The sequence below is a fragment of the Mus musculus genome, chromosome 4, assembly GCF_000001635.26.
Source record: "Mus musculus strain C57BL/6J chromosome 4, GRCm38.p6 C57BL/6J".
Taxonomy (NCBI): domain Eukaryota; kingdom Metazoa; phylum Chordata; class Mammalia; order Rodentia; family Muridae; genus Mus; species Mus musculus.
Window position 1 is genome coordinate 19122607 of NC_000070.6, and position 20799 is coordinate 19143405.

The following is a 20799-nucleotide window of genomic DNA, read 5'->3' on the forward strand; positions in this document are numbered from 1 at the left end:
GCCCACAGAATCTTCTGATGTAAGAATTAGGTGTAGGTCCTCCTCTCCCTCCACCTCCGGAGATCATCCAGCCTGCCCTCCATGCAGAACTGAAGAATCCACACCCTGGTCTTCTCTCCCTCTAAGCTCCATATGATCTGTGGATTGTATCATGGGCATTGTGAGCTTTGGGGCTAATATCCACTTATCAGTGAGTGCATACGATGTGTGTTCTTTTGTGTCTGGGTTACCTCACTCAGGATGATATTTTCTAGTTCTATCCATTTGCCTGCCTTGCACAGTAGTTGTACAAACTTGAACTCCTATTAGCAGTGGAGAAGTGTTTCCCTTGCTCCACAACCTCTTCAGCATGTGCTGTCTCTTGAGTTTTTGATATGATGAGTGTAAGGTGGAATCTCACAGTCATTTTGATTTTCATTTCCCTAATGACTAAAGATCTTGAGCCTGAGATAGCTGTCTCCTGAGAGGCTCTGCCAGTGCCTGACAAATACAGAAGTGGATGTTCACAGCCATCTATTGGATGGAGCACAGGGTCCCCAGTGAAGGAACTAGACAAAGTACCCAAGGAGCTGAAGGGGTTTGCAGCTTCATAGGAGGATCAACAATATGAACTAACCAGTACCCCCAGAGCTCTCTGGGACTAAACCACCAATCAAAGAAAACACACGGTGGGACTCATGGCTCTAGCTGCATATGTAGCAGAGGATGGCCTAGTCAGTCATCAATGGGAGGAGAGGCCCTTGGTCCTGTGAAGGTTCTATGCCCCAGTATAAGGGAATGCCAGGGCCAGGAAATGGGAGTGGTTTGGTTGGTGAGCAGTGAAAGGGGGGAGGGCATAGGGGGATGTCAGAGGGGAAACTAGGAAAGGGATTTGAAATGTAGATAAAGAAAATAATAAATAAATAAATAAATAAATAAATAAATAAATAAATAAATAAATTTGAGCATTTCTTTAGTGCTTCCCAGAAATTTGAGACTCCTTTGAGAATTCTCTGTTTAGCTCTGTACCCCATTTTTAAATTGGGTTATTTGGCTTGTTGGTACCTAACTTATTGAGTTATTTATATATTTTGGATATCATCTCTCTTTCAGACAATTCTTTCCCAATCTGTAGGCTGTTATTTTGTCCTATGGACAGGATTCTTTAATGTACAGAAGCTTTTCTGTTTCATGAGATCCCAGTTATTAATTCTTGATCTTAGTGTCTGAGGCATGGGTGCTGTTCTTAGGAAGCTGTCTTCTGTACTGATGAGTTCAAGGCTATTTCCCACTTTCTGTTCTATTAGATTTAGTGTATCTGGTCTTATATTGAGCCTTTGATATACTGGGACTTTAGTTTTGTGCAGGGTGATAAATATGAATCCAGCTAGGCATTGGTGGTGCACGCCCTAATCCCAGCACTTGAGAAGCAGAAGCAGTCAGGTTTCTGAGTTTGAGGCCAGCCTGGTCTACAGAGTGAGTTCCAGGACAGCTAGGGCTACACAGAAAAACCCTGTCTCGAAAAATCAAAAAAAAAAAAAGATAAATATGAATTCATGTTTTTCTTCTACATGAAGACATTCAGTTAGGCAAGTATCATTTGTTAAAGATGCTCTCCCTTTTTCCATGGTATAGTTCTGACTTTTTTATCAAAAATCAGATGTCCATAAGTATATGGGTTTATTTCGGGGTCTTTGATATGGTTCCATTGACCAACCTGTCTATTTCTATACCAAAACCATACAGTTTTTATTGCTATTGCTCTGTAGTACAGTATACTTTAATAATGGAAGATAGATGTTCATAATAATCCTAATATTATCAATACAGATTATTATAAATAGTCACATCTCAGATGACATCAGCTGATCACAAGAATAATTAAACTTTTATTCGAGAAAGCCACTGGTTCCAGAAAGCCTTGTCTCATGTGCTAGCATGGTAGCTCCATGCCAGCTTTCTGATAAATCTATTTTTAGCACAATTACTACATTATAATCAAAAGACTTTTAAAATATCTCCTTCAACTAAATTTTAAGTTATTTTTCTTTGTAAGGACTCACAAGTACATGGAGGCTCCTCATTGAAGTTGGTTCTGTACTGAACAAAATAAAGACTATAAAATGTTTAAATTATGTAGTTTTTTTTAAAGGATTGCACATTTAAAGCATGTTTCACTAGATGTTAGTGTTCAAAATTGCTAATATCTACTGAAAACTCCCTATGCAACTCACAAAATCATTGGTACTTTACTTACAAACCACCCCATTCAATTTATTTGATCAGGGTGAACTCAGTAACATTGCAAGAGAAGACTAATTTAAAGCATTTCTGTGAGGATGTCTGTTCATAGGAAAATAATAACAGATTAGCTAACAATATCTGTGGGCTGTATTTCTCTATTAAAGCCAAGTGACTTCCCTATGTCATCTGCTACCCAATTTGATAAATACAAGAGTCTTTGCAGCAGAAACTGATATTGTCCCCATTTTGTCAATTAAATAAAGTCTGGATTATATTAAATAAATTTCTAAATTTTCCAGTCACCGAAACACAGTTTCATTATTGAAACCCAGGCTCACTGCATAGTCTGTTGGTTCAGCATTGGTTCTTGTAAAAAAAAAAATGTTCAACAACAATTTCCTCAGATGTATTTTAAATGTAGCATTTCCTATTAGAAGAAAAACTCTGGCATGCAATCATTCATCAGCAAGGCCTTACCTGGTTGTTTCTGCACACTGTGAATACTGGCTCTCACTTTCTTTCTTCCACATCACTTTATTGTGACAAAATTTTGCTTTTCAGGTGCCCAAGGTCATTTGAATCTAAAAGTAAAATATTTACTTTATATGCACAAGGACATGATCCATATCTCCTGGTCTTAGAAAAAGAAAACAGTCCATTCTCTCTTATTTATCAACCTCTTACATCTTCTTTAGTATGACTTAGATATTCCCAAATATTCAATTGTTCATACTCAGACCTACTTAGATGCCATAGAAGGGAGAGTTGCCTAGGTATGAATGACTAGTAAGTAGTACTGCTTTTAATCCTGTAGCAAGGCCGTAACATCATGGCAAACAGCCATGGAACAAGAAAGGTGCTCACACTGTGACATCCAGAAAGCAAAAAAGGCAGAGCACAGGGTCTTAGAACAATATATACCTGACAAAGGCATGATCCACTTTCTTAAAGAGAAGCACCTTCAGGTAGTCCACCTAGTTATTATTACTGGATTAATCTAGTGATAGGGTTGAGTACTCTTGATCCAAACATACTTCCAAAGCTAGCATTCAATTCTTCATTTAACACAGGAGCCTCTAGAAGATATTATTTTCGATTCAATCCATATAAAACCCTAATCAAAAGTCCTATTTTGACCAAACCTTGTCACCTGGCTGTTGTCCCTTTTCATACATAATTCATAAGTGAATATATATGTCCAAAGCTAGCATTCAATTCGTCATTTAACACCAGAGCCTCTAGAAGATATTTTTTTTTATTCAAACCATATAAAACCCCAATCAAAAGTCCTATTTTGACCAAACCCTGTCACCTGGCTGTTGCCCCTTTTCATACATAATTCATAAGTGAATATGATTCTCACCAAATCTCTTGCAGTACTTCTAATCTTGTACTATAAGTGACTTTTTCTTTTATTATAGTCACAATATTTTATTTAATATCCATACATGGATAAATCCATTTGCATCAAATCTACTCCTATCCCATCCCCTCCCACTGCTTTCCTGTCTCTCTACCACCATTTCATCCCAACTTCATGTGGCCTCTTGATTTTATTAACCAAGTCTACTTTGCCGTCGGTATGGGTATAGGTTTAGGACAGGCTGCATCCCTGAAAACTGGCTCCCCTGGCTGCCACCAGTTCCCTGTGAGCTCATGTCCAGAGAATCATGTTGTATTGCAGACATCTACTCCTCCTGCCTCTTGCCATGTTTCCACCTCCTCTTGTGACAGCTCAGCCCTAGGAAAGAGGCTGTGACAAGATGTCCCATTTCCAGTTGAGCACTGCATCTGCTCTTACTCTCTGGGCAGGTGACTGGTTCTGGGTCTTTGTATTAATCACTATCTACTATAAAAGTGAAAGTATCTTTTAAGAAAGTATCGTTCATATCTTCCTGACTTTCCCTAACTTTAAACAAGGTACTGTCCATGTCCTCCTGATCTTCTCTAACGTCATCCTATTATTGTTTAGATTGAGTATTTTCAAGTCTGCAACTTTGATGCACTATACTATTTGAAGTTGCTTAGAGATATGTGCTGAGTTCTGCGTTTCCCCATGATTTAAGGAAGACTATTATTCTTCTTTCTTTATTGCTCTAGTCTTTCACTCTACACTTCCACAAATCACTATAATTTGCACCACATAGTACAGCCTGTACAAAGTATCCTGTAGCAACGTCTGAAATGGTCTGTAATATTATAAATGATTGCCTGTTTTAGTAAGAAATGTTGTTTAGGTAAATATCCACTATTGTGCACTTTCCTCAGGAGAACTCCCAGTAATAATTTAGTAAAGCATGTTAGCAGTATAATTGTTTATTACCTGTTTCTTTTTCTTTCTCTTTTTTTTCATTCTTTCTTTTTTGGTGGCATCTGCTCTTTATAATTATTTTATACTAACTATATTCAATGCACATATATTCATATATTACACATAGCTGATAATATCCTTGATGTTTTTAATTAATCACTATTTCATTACATGATTTCTACAACAAATATATAACAGTTTGATGGGTAATGGGAAAACGCCTTAGCTGAAACAATGTAGCTATCTGAGTGAAATCTGACAGAAACACAGTTTGGATCACATCACTTCTGATTCTTCTCTGTTTTCACTGATAATATCAAATTGTTTCTCAAAAATTCACACTATTCTAGTCAAAAATCCTTACTTGTTTTTCATTACTTGAGTTCCTGCTTCTCCCATATCAATGCTACCAGTCACACTTAATCAGGAGAACCAAAGCCATTAAAAATATATGGAATATGAGTTTTATTTCTGGTATTTCAATTTACACAGTGAGAACACACATATACCTCATCTGCTCCCTTGTCCTTTCTTCAATAATCTCATATACCTAAGCATATGAAATAAAAGCTCCCAAATCACTATCCTTGACACACTCAAGAGATTAATGGTAACAATGATGTTTAGAATAACATCTGTGTGCCAGCTCCAGTAACTTACAGTGCAGCATTTATGTAACATCAAGAGGCCTAGGGTTCAAGCAAACACCATGAAAAAGACAAAAATGAATAGTGCAAATTACAAGGGTAGTAACAAAATAGGACAGCAAAAGCTGAGCAAACATTAAAGCATGTGAAATACGACCAATGAGAATATGCCTGTTATATAAAGAACTGTGTCACCCCGAAGAATGGATGCCAAGCTATACCTCAGGAGATTTCTTCTTTCTCTCAAAACAGGATTGTCATGGAAATAAAGGGGTTAAAATGAGGATGTGAAGCAAATCCTGACACAGCATGGCTAACTTTCTTATACAACCTGAGATTTTGGTCATGACTATGTGTGGAAGAGAATGTGAAAATAGACAAGGAAAAGATGATCGTTTAACTGACCCATCTACAAATCTCTACTGAAAATTGCTAGCAAACAGAAAAACTGAGGCAATGGGGAAGGGTTTGTGGAACCCTTCAGTGGTGAGAAATCTGTATCTCTTGATGAGGCTTAGAGTTTGGTTCCCAAAACCCACATCTGATTTCTCATAGTCAACTGTATCTCAAAGAGAGAGAGAGAGAGAGAGAGAGAGAGAGAGAGAGAGAGAGAGAGAAATAGGCAGGCAGGCAGACAGACAGACAGACAGACAGAGACAGAGACAGAGACAGACAGAGACAGAGACAGAGACAGAGAGATCTGATAATATTCCTTCCTTCTTAGGAGAAAAGTAAAATAATTGTGAATTAATCTACTTTTATTTATTTACATTTCAAATGTTATCCCCTTTCCCAGTTTCCCCTCTGCAAGCCTCCTATCCTATCCCGCCTTACCCTGCTTCTATAAGGGTGTCTCTTACCCACCTACCCATTCCTGCCTCAGTGCCCTAGCATTCCTCTACACTAGGCCATCAAGACTTCACAGAACCAAAGGCCTCCCCTCCCATTGATGCCAGACAAGACTCCTTCAGTCTTTCCTCTAACTCAACCATTGGGATCCCAGTGCTCAGTCCAATGGTTGGCTACAGGCCTCAGCATCTGTATTGGCCAGGATCTGGCAGAGGCTCTCAGGAGACAGTTATATCAGGCTACTGTCAGCAACATTTCTTGGCATCTGCAATAGTGTCTGGGTTTGGTGTCAACAAGTGGAATGAATCCCCAGCTAGGGCAGTCTCTGGATGGCCTTTCCTTAAGTCTCGGTTTTACTCTTTGTCCCTATATTTACTTTAGACAGGAACAATTCTGGGTTAAAATTTTGGAGATGAGTGGGTGGCCCCATCCTTCTACTAGGGGAATATTCCTAACTTATGGATATGGTCTCCATGGGTTCTCCCTACCCTTTGTTGTGATTTATTTTTTATTTTAAAAATAATTTTAAATTAAAATATATTTTGATCTTACTCATCCCCTTCCCCAAGTCCTTCCAGCTCCTCTCTTCTTCCTTACCTATCCAAATTTACATTCTTTTCCAAAACCAAAGCACAATAAAATAAAACCCCCTAAAACCAAAACCACAACATAACCCCTCCCCCCAAAACTCATGCAATCAAATAAAAGTAAACACAAAACCCGTGGATTTCATTTTCTGTTGGTGAACTACTTTGACCATGGGCCTGCCTTGGAGTAGTTGGTACAGCCTGTGTCATTCCACTAGAGAAAACCTTTAACCTAGTGGCTTGGTTTTCACTGGGCCGCAGAGATGGCTCAGCCATTAAAGGTCAGGGTCACAAACAAAATAAATCTTTCTTAAAAGAAGGAATTCCTTCTACCCTTGAGTGTTCCGAGAGAACCTGGAACTGCTGAAATCTTGATGCAGATTAATAGCTTCCAACACTATGTAATAATTAAAGACATTGTTTTAAAGTAGCTAATATTTGGTATCATTACCACAGCCTCAGGAAAGGCATATATTACCTACATTTTATTTCATAGTTCACAAAACGTTCTCAGTCATGTCACTTTAATATATTCTACATTTTAATTCAGGATGCTGTGCAGACTATGAAAGCCCTTATGGGAACCAAGTGCATGCCTACCTTGCAATTGCTTCAGATTTCTGTTGTTTCATGGCTGTGCCCTGCAGCTGTTTCCCTCACTATTTTTCTTCTGGACTCACCTGAGTCTTCTGCCCTTATTTATCATCTTAAATGTATAACACAGGGTGTTCTCTTTTTTGCACTGACACCTCTCCTAGCCCAAATCTAGATCAGAAAACAATATCAAAAGAGTATAGAAAGACCTCAAATAACTATTACATATTATGGAACCTAGACTTTAAAGTACTTTAAACATTTAAACATTTTTTTTTTACAATTTTCACCATTTTAAATAGAAATCTAAATATATATTTTTTAAGATAACATACACTTTTGGATTACATGATGATCCTGAGTCAGGATTGCTTATACTTCAGAGCTATAGTCGTGTGTTGCAAAGCAATTTAGCTGTAACACTGTCACATGTGCTAAATGGACTCATGCTTTAATTTCAAAGATTCCTAATTTTTACATTTTAATTTTAGCCATTATATTTTGGTATCTGTTGATGCAGCAATGCAATTCTAGTTTTTTGTTTGTGTGTTTGTTTGTGTTTGTTTTTGTTTTTGTTTTTGTTTTTGTTTTTTGTTTTTTGTTTTTGATAGCTTTGTCCAAGGTGGCCAACTAAACTGGCTTATAGTATTATGTATAAACACTCAAATGCTTTGCCTGAAGTCAGTTCCTGGAAGGAACTGTTGCCTAGCAACAGATGCAAGGTCAGGTACAGAGAAACTATGTATCCAGAGGACATGCTCTTTCCATTGGAATTCAATTACATTGATTGATTGATAGTATGGGAGTTGTTAAATCTATATATTACATATGTCTATCAGTATGTATGATATGTTATACTCATTTCACTTGTTTAGTTAATTATTTGATGAAGATACTGGTTGAATGCCCCCAAAGCCCACCATAACTCTTGATGTTTTTTTGACTTAAGTAATGAAACTCAAATTGTTTTTTGCCGCAGACTATTCCCTTTTTGGATCTCCTATCTGCTGCATGGAACAGGTCTCTGGTTGCAGGTGCACAAGAAGTTGGCAAATGACAAACAGAAATGACAGACACAAAAGGTTGTATAGAATCTGAATGTAATTTGTTAAATCGAGCATCAAACTTTTTACACAGAAGAAAATAGGGAAGTTGGGTGACACACCGGCAAGTTACAAAGAGGTTACTGGATTCTTACACAAAACAGAGGAATGCAAACACGGAAGGACTGGCAGGAACCAACTGGGATCAAATACAGCTCCGCCTAAGGTCCACTTAAGCTTAGAAGCCAGGGTTAAGGGCTTCGTGCCCTTGCCATAGTTCCTATTCTAGTCTATTGTATAGCCCACCTTCCCCCTAGGCCATTGTAAATACTTGTGTATGGGTGTAACTCAGCTATCTATAGTTCTAGGTATCTATTCTGGTTCGTTCTTAGATCACAAACTTCCTTCTTCCTAGATAATGGTAAATTCCTGTGTAGGGCCGTGACTTAGCTATCCATGCCCAAGGTCGGATCAAGGACTGCCTAGAATCTAATTTAGCTATATGCCAAAAAATCAATCCTTAGGAGCACTTGTAATAAAGGGAAAGCACACAGATCTGTTTACCAACTAAAGCAAGGACATTGGAGCATTCTTTATACAGGATGCCAGGATTCCAGGAGACTAAGTTTCCGTGAACTTTTCGCCTCCGGACAGTGCCCAGGTTGTTGCGCTTGTCACTACTGGGGTGGATGTAGCAGTTTTTAACACTACTTTTATGTGTTCTCATATATGGCATTGTTGTTCTAAATTTTTGAAGAACCACTTTACAGATTTTAAGGTTTACTTATAAGCAATCTATTTTTTTTCTACATTTGTGTACTGTGATTCTAGATTAACCAAAAATGAATTAAATGTTATATTTATTTGACAGTTTTGTGAAAGGGCAGTTGTCATTTGTTTTAAGTGTTTCTTTACAATTGAGTTGATCTAAGTAATTGTCTGCTGTGCCATTTTCAATTAGTAACTAAAGATTTGGAACAGTTCTTTAACTGAGTGTACTTCTCCCTTGGACAAGTGAGAAAATAACACATAGTTAAAAAACAAAAACAAACAAACAAACAAACAAACCCTACCTCCTACCTAGCCACCCATGCTGCGGCTTCACAATGGAAACAACAAAAAAAAGAGAGAGAGAGAGAGAAATTCAGGAGGCAGCATTCTTATAGCACAAGGTTCAATCACCAACATTAAAAAATCAAATCATGGTATCCTACTGTAATGCAGCTGCATTCCAAAAACTAAAAATTAAGAAAAATCTATGCTGGCATTGGCATTTTCTATAATTTTCACCTATTCAAAGAAAAGAAGTCACTTTCTTTTAAAATTTCTGCATACTTAGACCATTGTGTATTAATATTTCTTCAGCATGATGATGATGGACATAAGTATTTTTGAGAGAGCCATACAGTAATGAGGAGATAAGTGGGCTAGTACTAGAGACAGCTATTTCAGAACGCATTAAAAACTGCATGAATTATTTAAAAACCTTAAACATATTCTCAAAGTTATACTTGTTTCATATTAAATTATACTTATCAGACTGAAATTAAGTCTAAAGCATATTCAGATTGCCAAATTTAGAATGCCACACATATTTTCTTTAATTCTAAATGCATGAACTCTAAGGAAAATACCATATATTTCTTCAAAGAAAAAAAAAAAAAAACCTCCAATACCATTGTGACAAAACATTGAAAAAGACTGTCAAGCAGAGAGGTTGACTGATGGTGACCCTAGCTGAGATGTTTCCTCTTAGCTATATTTTCAGATGCATCAAAGTCATTCTTCAGTCTCCTGGAAATTGTCAAATTTGTCTCAAGTTGCTGTTACTTTCCAGCTATATCTGTCTATTCATGAAAACTTAAAAGCAAAAAGCTACCAATAAACTTCAGCCTCTGAATTTGCTCATCATAGAGAAGTCATTTTGCACTTTTTTCTTTAAAAGCATTTAGCTCTTTAGTAAGTTCCTTGAATTACATTCATTGCAATAAAAGCAAAATTCAGAATGAGCTGAAAATGTCAGAATATTGTGTTATGGTTTATGCATTAAATTTGCATGAAAAAAAAAATGTACTAAAGTCTTGGTCCCTGGATGGCGAGTATCCCATGTGGTGGGAGGTGATTGGATCTTGAAATTCATAACCTAATCAATAGCATAATTGGGAAGTCATGAAACTAACAGATACAACGTGTTGAAGGAATAAAGCATAGCAGGATGCCTTTGAAGGGCATATTGTGTAGGTACTCTACCTCACTCTAGGCCTAGTCAATGAACTCGACAACTATGGGCTACAGTTTATAAAACTGTGAGCCTAGATAAAAACAATCTTTCTTCTCTTCAAGTAGTTTGTCAAACACTTACTAACAACAGTAAAATGCTACCTGAGATAGAAAACTGGTTCCAAGAGTGGGGTATTTGTTGTGACTATTACTGATAATGTGCTTCAGAAGCCTACTCTCTTCCTCCTGCAAAGATCCGGAGACATGGGCTAGAAAAGATGTAGAATGCTACAAGCTGAGTTTTCTAGATGTTACTTATGGGTGCTCAGGAGGCCTGAATCTTAACAAGAATAACTGAAGGGGTCTGCAACCCTATAGGTTAGAATATGAACTAACCAGTATCCCCATGTCCCGCGCTACCGTCTCGCCAGCAAGAACGCGCATGGAACACCAGGATTCTTCTGCAGCAAATCTTTATTGCATATTGATGAGGTAGACGCCCCGAGCCTCAGAAAGGTGCTGCTTATATACCCCCTATCGTGGCATGTCCACGCCTGACTGGTCGCTTACCCACGATCTCATTGACACGCCCCGGGGTGGGCTAAGACTTGGCGCGTATTACTCCTAGCTCTTGTGCACCATAACTTGTTCTTTGTTTAGGTGGCATAAGGCACTGCGGAAGCCGGCGCAATCTTGTGATGGCAAATGTTATCTCGGCTCTCCATACCCCCAGAGCTCGTGTCTATAGCTGCATATGTAACAGAGGATGGCCTAGTCGGCAATCAATGGGAAGAGAGGCCCTTGGTCTTTCGAACATTATATGCCCCAGTACAGGGAATGCCAGGGCCAGGAAGTGGGAGTGGGTGGGTTGGGTAGCAGGCAGGGGGAGGGTAAAAAGGACTTTCAGAGGGGAAACTAGGAAAGGGGATAGCATTTGAAATGTACATGAAGAAAATATCTAAGAAAAAAGGGAAAAAAAGAAAATATTCTGAAAGTAAAAAAAGAAAAAGACAAGACAAGACAAGACAAGACAAGGAAAGGAAAGGAAAGGAAAGGAAAGGAAAGGAAAGGAAAGGAAAGGAAAGGAAAGGAAAGGAAAGGAAAGGAAAAGGAAAAGGAAAGGAAAAGGAAAGGAAAAGGAAAGGAAAAGGAAAGGAAAAGGAAAGGAAAAGGAAAGGAAAAGGAAAAAAAAAGGAAAGGAAAAGGAAAAAGGAAAAGGAAAAAGGAAAAGGAAAAAGGAAAAGGAAAAAGGAAAAGGAAAAAGGAAAAGGAAAAAGGAAAAGGAAAAAGGAAAAGGAAAAAGGAAAAGGAAAAAGGAAAAGGAAAAAGGAAAAGGAAAAAGGAAAAGGAAAAAGGAAAAGGAAAAGGAAAAAGGAAAAGGAAAAAGGAAAAGGAAAAAGGAAAAGGAAAAAGGAAAAGGAAAAAGGAAAAGGAAAAAGGAAAAGGAAAAAGGAAAAGGAAAAAGGAAAAGGAAAAAGGAAAAGGAAAAAGGAAAAGGAAAAAGGAAAAGGAAAAAGGAAAAGGAAAAAGGAAAAGGAAAAAGGAAAAGGAAAAAGGAAAAGGAAAAAGGAAAAGGAGAAAGGAAAAGGAGAAAGGAAAAGGAGAAAGGAAAAGGAGAAAGGAAAAGGAGAAAGGAAAAGGAAAGGAAAAGGAAAGGAAAAGAAAAGGAAAAGAAAAGGAAAAGAAAAGGAAAAGAAAAGGAAAAGAAAAGGAAAAGAAAAGGAAAAGAAAAGAAAAGAAAAGAAAAGAAAAGAAAAGAAAAGAAAAGAAAAGAAAAAAGAAAAAAGATTGGGTTTATGACATATCAGATGGTAATTAGGATTCTCTCGAAAATTAGGCTGGATCCCATTTGTGTGACACTGTGGAAGAGAACCGATCTGTATTCTGTTCTTGTACTTAGACTTTCAGAGAGGCAGAGTTTAAACATAATAAGCAAATTAAGCTAGATATTATGGAACATAACTGCAACACTTGCACTTGAAAATCAAAGGTTTAATGTTTGGGAGATAGGAAGAAGACAGAGGTAGAAGAGTGATGGCTTTGTAAATTCATAGCCAGCCTGAGACAGATCCAGAGGTTGAATCTAAGAAAATCTAAATAAGTAAGACTCCTCCGGTGTGACAGAACATGAGGCTGTGGCATTGGCAATAGTAGTCGTTTTTCACCAAGTTAGTATAAGCATTAGGAAAAAATATACAGAAGCACTGTTTGGATTTGTCATGATTAAATGTCTGATAAAGCAACTGAAGGAATTTATTTTGACTCAGGGTTTGGGAGATAGGGTATAGTTTTTAAAAATATCAGTTTCCTTTAAGAAAGCAAAGTAGTTTTTCCTGGAACAACTCAGAAATCAGTAAACCCTACCAGTCACAGTCTCTCATTTAAAAGACTGCGCCTTCTGAAGAGAGAAAATTCAAGACACTTTCATGCACAGGGATGTCTAAAGAGCTGTCTTCCCAGGACTTGTATTACATGTGTCATGTTTAGCCATACAAGCACTCAGAGCCCACTGCTGTCATGACCTAAGACATCCCTACTACTGCTTAAGATGGCTACAGTGCTTGATATTTTCCATATGAGGTCAATTGAATTCAAGCATTACATGGAGGCTTCCACAAATATTGCAGAAGGAAGCTTAGAAAACAAGATAATGTATACCAGAGTCAAATTCCCAGTGAGAAACTCTTAAGAAGGCAGTACACATAAAGTTGAAAGAGTAGAGATGAAGACACAGTGAACACCCTCAAAACTAGAAAATCCAATATGAAACTTTTACCAAGCAAAGCTTCAGGCAACAATATGGCTAAAATGAGTACTGCAACCAGAAAAGCCAAGGGGTGGAGGTGGGGGGGGGGGGAATTTCTGCCCAAGTTATTTGGAGCTTGAATGGTGAACATGAAGTTACAGAATTTATTATGTGTTTTCTGTATTGCTTTGGCTCAGTTACTCCTTGCTGTATTTTTATCCTTTCCACGTTTTAATAGGAGCATAGACACTGGCTTACCATTTTATGTTTGGAGGATGTAATTTTCATTTTTATTTTGCAGGGCTCAGAGCTACAAGTTTACATTGAATCTCACAGTGGAACTTACACATAAACTTTTGAATGGTCATGAGAGTTTGACAACTGTGTCAATGCTTGGAGATGGGGTAAATATAAGATTGACATGAACATTTAAAAACCAGCCACACAGTGTTATGGTATGATATGAATTATTCTTCAAGGGGCCATGGAAGTATTTCTCAGGTCAGGTTTTATAGGATTACTTTTCAAAATTGACATAAATATAAGGAAACAACTAAGCTTCTAAAGTCTTATAATCCAGTACAATAAAAGTGATGTCACATTACATTTTTTCATGACTAATATTTTCTTCTTGCTAATAACTGAGAACAAAAATGACAATGCATCTTATTTAAAGAAATGAGAAAACTGAATGTTTGGTAGGTATTCAGAAAAATATCCTCTTTCTAAACACATATATTATTTCCCTCACAGTTGAAATTGTGCATGGATTATTTGAAATTCTAAGTCAATGGTTAACTACTTTTCATATTGAAAAGGTCAATGAATCTGAACCTCTCTTCAGATAAACAATGAGGTCTTTTATCCACTAGGTCTTGAATTTGTGCAGGGTCATTAATAGGGTTCGATTTGCATTCTTCTACAAGATAACATACAATTTGATCAGCTTGATTTATTGATGATTCTGTATTATTTTCCAGTGTAGACCTCTGGCTACTTTATCAAAATGAAGATGTCCAAATATGTTTGAATTTGCACCTGTAACTTCAATTTGATTCCACTAATCAATCTATTTTTATACCAATCCATTGTAGTTTTTATTACTGTACTATACTGTACTGTACAGTTTGAAATCAGAGATGGTGATAATTCCAATAGTTCTTTTATTATTCAGGATTATTTCAGTTATATTGGTTTCTTTGCTTTTTCCTATAAAGTCACATATTGTCCTTTCAATATCTGTGAAGAATTGTGTTGGATTTTCTATGGCAATTGCATTGAAGCTGTAGATTTCTTTTACTAGGGTGGCCATTTTCACTATGCTAATTCTACTGCTTATAAACATGGTAAATCTCTCTATTTTGATATCCACCTCAATTTCTTTCTTCAAAGACTTAAAGTTTTTATCATATAAGTCTTTGACTTGCTTGGATAGAGTTACCCGAAGGTATTTTATGTTATTTAAGGCTGTTGTGAAAGATGTTGTTTCATTCATTATTTCCTTAGTCCATTTGTCATTTATATATAAGTAAGCTACTGATTTTTTTTTTTTTAAATCTTGTATCCAGCCACATCAATGAAAGTATTGAACATCCACAGGAGATTCCCAGGTGAAATTTTTAGGCCCACTTATGCAAATTATCATATCATCTGTAAATAACAATACTTTAACTGCTTCCTTTCCAAATTGTATCCCCTCTATCTCCTTAAATTGTCTTATTGCTTTAGCTAGAACTCAAGTATTTTTTATTAGACATTTTCTTTATTTACACTTTAAATGTTATCCCCTTTCCTAGTTTCTAAAATCCTCTATCCTCTCCCCTGTAACCTCCCACAGCCTGAAACAGGCTGATCAAGACTTTGACCTTGCTGCCACTAAGAAGGAGACCACCTGGGGTGGAGCCTTCCTGCCTAGATGGCTCTATTGTTCTGCCACCTGCCACTGCTCCTCCAAGACACTGCTACCTACTGAGAGGCCCCTGAGATATTCTGGAGACTACACTCTATCCTGCAGTCTTCACCTGAAGCTGGTTCCAGGCACCAAGAATGGATTAGCAGGGGATGGGCCTCCCCCTCCACAGCCCCTTTATAAGCACAGATTGCTATTAAACATTGGAGCCTTGATCAGGAACCTTGACTTGGCTCCATTATTTCTCTCCACCACCTAGTTTCTGTCTTTTCAGTCCCAGTTTGCCTTCTAGGAGTAACCCCAGTCCATGTGAGCCTCGGGCCAGCTCCCAACACTCCTCACCTAGCCCTGCTCCCAAAACCACCCACTCCCACTTCTTGGCCCATGCATTCCCGTACACTGGGGCATAGAACCTTCACAGGACCAAGGGACTCTCCTCCCATTGATAACCGACTAGGCCATCCTCTGCTATTTATGCAGGTAGAGCCATGAGTCCCACCATGTGTTTTCTTTGATCGGTGATTTAGTCCCAGGTAGCTCTAGGGATACTGGTAAGTTCATGTTGTTGTTCCTCCTACCCTTTCCTACTCCTGCAAACTCCTACAGCTACTTGGGTATTTTCTCTAATGTCTTCATTGGGGACCCTATGCTCTATCCAATAGATGGTTTTAAGAATCCACTTCTGTAGTTCTCAGGCACTGGCAGAACCTCTCAGGAGACAGCTTTATCAGACTACTGTAAGCAAACCTGTTCGAATCTGCAATTGTATATGGTTTTGTTGGGCATTTATGGGATGGACCCCAGGTAGGGCAGTTTCAAGATGGTCATTCTTTCAGTCTCTGCTCCGAACATTGTCTCTGTAAATCCTTCCATGGGTATTTTGTTCCCCCTTCTAAGAAGGATCGAAGTATTCACACCTTGGTCTTCTTTCTTCTTGAGTTTCATGTGATTTGCAAATTGTGTCTTGGCTATTCTGAGCTTCTGGGCTACTATCCACTTACCAGTGAGTGCATATCATATGTGTTCTTCTGTGACTGGGTTACCTCACTTACGATGATATCTTCTAGATTCATCCATTTGCCTAAGAATTTCATAAATTTGTTGTTTTTAATAGCTGAATAGCACTCCATTGTGTAAATGTACCACATTATTTGTATCCATCCTCTGTTGAGGGGCATCTGAGTTCTTTCCAGCTTCTGGCTATTATAAATAAGGCTGATATGAACATACTGGAGCATGTGACATAATTACTAGTTGGAACATATACTGGGTACATGCTCAAGAAAGGTATTGCTGGATCTTCCGATAGTACAGTGTCTAATTTTTGAAGGAACCATCAAACTGATTTCCAGAGCATTTGTACCAACTTGCAATCCCATCAGCATTGGAGGAGTGTTCCTTTTTGTCCATATCATTGCAAGCATCTGCTGTCATGTGAGTTTTTGATCTTAGACATTCTGACTGGTTTGAGGTGGAATCTCAGGGTTGTTTTGATTTGCATTTCCCTAATAATTAAGGATATTCAACATTTTTTAATGTGCTTATCAGCCATTCAGTTTGCCTCAGTTGAGAATTCATTGTTTAGCTCTATACCCTATTTTTAATAGGGTTATTGGGTTGTCTGGAGTCTAACTTCTTGAGTATTTTGCATTTATTAGGTATTAGCCCCCTATCAATTTTAGGATTGGTAAAGATTTTTCTCAGTCTGTTGTTGGCCTTTTTTTTCTTATTGACAGTGTCTTTTGCCTTGCAGAAGCTTTGCAATTTTATGAGGTCCCATTTGTTGAATCTCAATCTTACAGCACAAGCCATTGCAGTTCTGTTCAGGAATTTATCCCCTGAGTCCATATCTTCAATGCTTTTCCTCACTTTCTCCTCTATAAGATTTAGTGTCTGTGGTTTTATGTGGAGTTCCTGGATCCACTTAGACTTGAGCTACATACCAGGAGATAAGAATGGATCACTTCTACATGGGAACAGCCAGTTGAGCCAGCATCATTTGTTAAAAATTCTGTCTTTTTTCCACTGGAATGTTTTGGCCCCTTTGTCAAAGATCAAGTGACCATAGTTGTGTGGTTTCATTTCTGGGTCTTCAATTCTATTCCACTGATCTACCTGTCTCTTGCTGAACCAGTACCATGCAGCACCAGTACCAGAGTAATTGCTCTGTAGTAAAGCTTTAGGTCAGGGATGGTGATTCCACCAGAGGTTCTTTTATCATTGAGAAGAATTTTTGCTATCCTAGGTTTTTTGTTATTCCAGATGAGTTTGCAAATTGTCCACTCTAACACAGTGAAGAATTGAGTTGGAATTTTGATGGGAATTGCATTGAATCTGTAGATTGCTTTTGGCAAGCTAGCCATTTTTACTATCTTACAGATCTTTCACTTGCTTAGTTAGAGTCACACCATGGTATTTTATATTATTTGTATCTATTTTGAAGGGTGTTGTTTCCCTCATTTCTTTTTCAGCCTGTTTATCCTTTCTTTTGGGAAAGGCCACTGATTTGTTTGAGTTAATTTCATATCCAGCTACTTCACTGAAGTTATTTATCAGGATTAGGAGTTCACTGGTAGAATTTTTGGGGTCACTTATGTATACTATCACATCATCTGCAAATAGTGACATATTAACTTCTTCCTTTCCAAATTGTATCCTTTGATCTCCTTTTGTTGTCTAATTTCTCTGGCTAGGATTTCAAGTATAATATTGAATAGGTAAAGAGAGATTGGGCAGCCTTGTCTAGTCCCTGATTTTAGTGTGATTACTTCAAGTGTCTCTCCATTTAGTTTGATGTTGGCTACTTGTTTGCTTTATGCCGCAGACCCTCTGGGCCTCTCGGCTTGTCAAGCTGACTCGACCAGAGTGCGTGGCAGCTTTATATTGCTTTTATTATATTTAGGTATGGGCCTTGAATTCCTGAACTTTCCAAGGCTTTTATCATAAATGGGTGTTGGATTTTGGCAAATGCTTTCTCAGCATCTAACAAGATGATCATGTGTTTTTTGTCTTTGAGTTTGTTTATATAGTGGATTACATTGAAGGATTTCCATATATTGAACCATACCTGCATCCCTGGGACGAAGGCTACTTGATCATGATGGATGATCATTTTGTTGTGTTCTTTGATTCAGTTTGACATAATTTAATTGAGTATTTTTGCATCAATATTCATAAGAGAAATTGGTCTGAAGTTTGCTTTCTTTGCTGGGTCTATGTGTGGTTTAGGTATCAGAGTAATTGTGGCTTCATAAAACGAATTGGATAGGATACCTTCTGTTTCTGTTTTGTGGATAGTTTGAGGAGTCTTGTTATTAGGTCTTCTTTGAAAGTTTGATAGAACTCTGCACTAAACCCATCTGGTCCTTGGCTTTTTTTGGTTGGGAGACTATTAAAGACTGTTTCTCTTTTTTTAGGGGATATGTGACTGTTTAGATTAATAATCTGATTCTGGTTTAACTTTGGTACCTTGTATCTGTCAAGTAAATTGTCCATTTCCAGCATTTTCAACAAATGGTACTGGCTCAACTAGCAGTTTTCATGTTAGAAGTGATCCATTCTTATCTCATTGTACAAAGTTCAAGTCCAGGTGGATCAAGGAACTCCACATAAAACCAGAGACACTAAAACTTATAGAGGAAAAAGTATGGAAAAGCATTGAAAATATAGGCACAGGGGGGAAATTCCTGAGCAGAATAGCAATGGGACCATTCAACAAATGGGACCTCATAAAACTGCAAAGCGTCTTAAAGCAAAAGACTGTCAATAAGACAAAAGGGCCACCAACAGATTAGGAAAGGGTCTTTACCAACCCTAAATCAGATAGGGGACTATTATCCAATATATACAAAGATCTCAAAAAGCTGGACTCCAGAAAACCAAATAACCCCATTAAAAATGGGGTACAGAGCTAAACAAAGAATTCACAACTGAGGCAAATCAAATGGTTGAGAAGCACCTGAAAAAAATGTTCAACATCCTTAATCATTAGGGAAATGCAAATCAAAACAAACCTGAGATTCCACCTCTCACCAGTCAGAATGGCTGGGATCAAAAATTCAGGTGACAGCAAATACTGGCGAGGATGTGGTGAAAGAGGAACACTCCTCCATTGCTGGTGGGATTGCAAGCTGGTACTCTGGAAATCAGTCTGGCAGTTCCTCAGAAAATTGGACATAGTTTACTGGAAGATCCACCAATACCTTTTCTGGGCATATACCCAGAATAAGTTCCAACTTGTTATAAGGACACATACTTTACTATGTTCAAAGCAGTCTTATATATAATAGCCAGAAGCTGGAAAGAACCCAGATGTCCCTCAACAGAGGAATGGTTACAGAAAATATGGTACATTTACACAATGGATTACTACTCAGCTATTAAAAACAATAAATTTATGAAATACTTAGGCAAATGGATGGATCTGGAGGATATCATCCTGAGTGAGGTAACCCAATCACAAAGGAACTTATGATATGTATTCACGGATAATTGGATATTAGCCCAGAAGCTCAGAATACCCAAGATACTATTTGCAAAACACATTAAACTGAAGAAGAAGGAAGACCAAAGTGTGGATTCTTAGTTCATCCTTGGAATGGGGAACAAAATACCCATAGAGGGAGTTACAGAGACAAAGTTTGGAACTGAGACAGAAGAAAGGACCATCCAGAGACTGCCCCATCTGGGGATCCATCCCATAAACAGCCACCAAAGCCAGACACTATTGCATATGTCAGCAAGATTTTGCTGACAGTACCCTGATATAGCTGTGTCTTTTGATGCTATGCCAATGCCTGGCAAATACAGAAGTGGATGCTCACAGTCATCTATTGGATGAAACACAGGGCCTTCAAGGGAGGAGCTAGAGAAAATACCCAAGGAGCTGAATGGGTCTGCAACCCTATAGGAGGAACAACAATATGAACTAATCAATACCCCCAGAGCTCAGAGCTCCTATCTCTAGCTGCATATGTAGCAGAAAAATGGCCTAGTTGGCCATCATTGGAAGGAGAGGCCCTTGGGATTGCCAGGGCCAGGAAGCGGGAGTGTGTGGGTTGAGGAGCAGGGCACGGGGAGGTTATTTGGGACTTCTAGCATAGCATTTGAAATGTATATGAAGAAACTATCTAATAAAAAAAAGAGTACCTGAAAAAAAAGACACAAAATTGTCCATTTCATCAAGATTTTCCAGTTTTGTCGAGTATAGGCTTTTGTAGTAGGATCTGATGTTTTTTTTAATTTTCTCAGATTCCGTTGTTATGTCTCCCTTTTTGTTTCTGATTTTGTTAATTAGGATACTGTCCCTGTGCCCTCTAGTTAGTCTGACTAAGTGTTTATTTATCCTGTTGATTTTATCAAGGAAACAGCTCCTGGTTTGGTTGATTCTTTGTACAGTTCTTTTTGTTTACACTTGGTTGATTTCAGCCCTGAGTTTGATTATTTCCTGATTTCTACTACTCTTGGGTGAATTTGCTTCCTTTTGTTCTAGACCTTTTAGATGTGCTGTCAAGCTGCTACTGTATGCTCTCTCCAGTTTCGTTTTGGAGGCACTCAGAGCTATGAGTTTTCCTCTTAAATCTGTTTTCATTGTGTCCCATGCGTTTGGGTATGCTGTGACTTCATTTTCATTAAACTCTAAAAAGTCATTAACTTCTTTATTTATTTCTT

The 20799-nt window shown here is 37.9% G+C and overlaps 1 long non-coding RNA gene across 2 annotated transcripts; it reads left to right on the forward strand.

Moving 5' to 3' along the window:
* The first annotated feature begins 29 nt into the window (after positions 1 to 29).
* Gm42258 lies at positions 30 to 15126 on the forward strand. Of its 2 annotated transcripts, XR_881142.1 has the most exons (5): positions 30 to 190; positions 8191 to 8293; positions 13522 to 13624; positions 14789 to 14830; positions 15058 to 15126. It is a non-coding gene; the product is annotated as a predicted gene, 42258 (long non-coding RNA). The 2 variants fall into 2 exon arrangements; XR_881141.1 differs by lacking the exon at positions 14789 to 14830.
* Positions 15127 to 20799: the final 5673 nt, after the last annotated feature.